Source organism: Pteropus vampyrus, unplaced genomic scaffold, assembly GCF_000151845.1.
Source record: "Pteropus vampyrus isolate Shadow unplaced genomic scaffold, Pvam_2.0 Scaffold69, whole genome shotgun sequence".
NCBI classification, from domain to species: Eukaryota; Metazoa; Chordata; class Mammalia; order Chiroptera; family Pteropodidae; genus Pteropus; species Pteropus vampyrus.
Window position 1 is genome coordinate 6,421,509 of NW_011888850.1, and position 2,233 is coordinate 6,423,741.

A 2,233-nucleotide genomic window follows, 5' to 3' on the forward strand; every position below is an offset into this window, starting at 1 on the left:
TTTTCCCCTCAGGGTGTGTGGAAATGGGCTGTTAGCAATCCCAGCAGAAATCTTTTGTTCTGCGGTCTGGCTGCAGGGCTGATCAGCTCACTGCCCTCTCTGAATATAGCTTGACTTAACATTTTCATTCTCTTGCCTCCTCTCTACATTAGTAGAGCTGAAACTGGATCAAGGCCTTGGTCACAGGAGATCATCCTATATCTCCAGCATCTTAGTGCAGTGACTGGATCATTGTAGATGTTTCATAAACATTGGGTGGGTAGGTGAGCAGATGGATGGATCGATGTATCTATCCACCCCAGTTTTGAAAAATAATAAAGACTTGGCAGCATCCTCATAGTGCTCCTGACAAAGTGGCTGAACTTGCTCTCTTGGCTTATGGGAAATTCTTCCAGTGTGAGCCTTGAGGCATGGCGGCGAGGAATGAAATTTCATATTACCTTGAAGTCCTGTGTTATTATGACGTAGAGAAGTACATGGTCAAGCTCTAAGTAGCGATGATTATAAGTAGTGAAATGAGTCTACGGCCATGCCACCCTGAATGTGCCTGATCCCATCTGATCTCGGAAGCTAAGTGGGGTCAGGCCTGGTTGGTACTTGGATGGGAGACCACTTAGGAATACCAGGTGCTGTAGGCGTAAAAATAAATAAATTAGATAGAGAGAGAGAGAGAGAGGGATGAATGAATCAGGTGCTTGCTTCTGTTGGGGAGGAGGAGCCGGCGCCCACTGCAGCAGTTTGTCGGTCTCGGTGAGTCCGCCTCCTCCTGATAGTCCTCCCTCTGGACCACGAGTCCTGAGGTTTCTGCCTCCACACAGTTTTCCGAGGCCTTTCTGCCTAGAAACTCGCTGATATGCCATGAAACAATAGAAGCTGATATTTCAGTAACACTTCGTGAAGAATTTAGACAACTTAATCCTCAGATCAATCCACTTTTGCAGGTTAAGTAACCAAAATTCTGAAAGATGAAAGATTAAAATAGTTGCTAAGACCACAGAGGGTTTGAATCAGGGTCACTTTGGGCCCCTGCCGCCACGGCCCCCAGTTCTCCCACAGACGGGCTTCGCCAGCGCCCTGCATTTGTGGGCTTCTCACGTATCGTGAATTTACAGGGCGATCTCAGTCACGTTCTCCCCTCGGTGTCCTGATTCCCGTACTAAACGTTTATCCACCATAACTGTTCCTGCCCCCTAACCCGTACCTATGGGACTTAGGACTTGTGGAGACGTCCAGATCCTGCATTTTCTGGATTCTGCTACTCATAACCTTGTGCCCTTAGTCAGTTTACTTAACCTTTGTTACAGTTTCCTCATCTATAAAATGGGAAGATGATTTCCCGAACAAGGTTGTTGTAAAGATTAAGTAGTTTCGTGCCTGTGCAAAGATTAGAAAAGTGATACGTGATGAGCACTTAGTAGAAATTAGCTTCTGTCGTCATTCATATTTTTATCGTCATGACATGAAGTCGATAATCTGCCAGAAAATGGGGTTTATTTGTCCCAAATCAGAAATGAAAAGTTTTCAATGCTCAGGTGCCAAGCCAGAAATTTCTCTTCAGATTATTTTCTTAACATGGACATTTCACACTGGCCGAGAGACTTCTCCACCTGCAGGAAATGCAGAAGATGGGGATTCGGCCCTAGGTGCCTCGTGGGCTCTACACGCCACACGATGCCATTGCTTTGTTCCGCTGTGTGTGAGGGGAAGAGGGGGATGCTCATCTCATTTACCCTCTGCTGGAGCCAGGACGGACTAGAACCCACGTGCCTACCGGACACTGGCGACTGAAAAGAAAAGCTTTGCCCCCTGGAGGTGGAGAGGAAGTCAAGATACGCCCTTTCTGCCCAGCCTCCACCCCTCATTCGACCCCTTTGTCTCCTCTACATTTTACTGGATTTAGAGCCGGGACGCAGAAATGCTGATTCTGTGAAGAGAGAGGAGACTTGAAGGGCAAATGCTGCTTCAAAAACGAAGTGATTACAGCTAATCTTAGCTTTTCCTTTCCTCTCTTCCCCTTCAGCACTCTTTAGTGAAAAGGAAAGCGAGGAGCTGTAGATCTGAGATTTGCATCCCGAGATCCAGGATTATTTCAGAGTTGTGCATGATTTAAATTCTATCTTGCTTTTAGGGATCCTTAGTTTTCTGCTGATGTTTAATGTGGAGAGAAAATGTTCCCCTAACCAGCTCACCCTCCCCTCCAGGCACAGACACCAGCTGCTCTGTGTAAACAAGT

The 2,233-nt window shown here is 46.7% G+C and overlaps 1 protein-coding gene and 1 pseudogene across 3 annotated transcripts in view; both read left to right on the forward strand.

Moving 5' to 3' along the window:
- PLEKHA8 (pleckstrin homology domain containing A8) overlaps positions 1 to 2,233 on the forward strand; it is a 50,719-nt gene that overhangs the window by 15,946 nt on the left and 32,540 nt on the right. The window lies entirely within an intron of this gene.
- LOC111740874 lies at positions 520 to 638 on the forward strand (annotated as a pseudogene).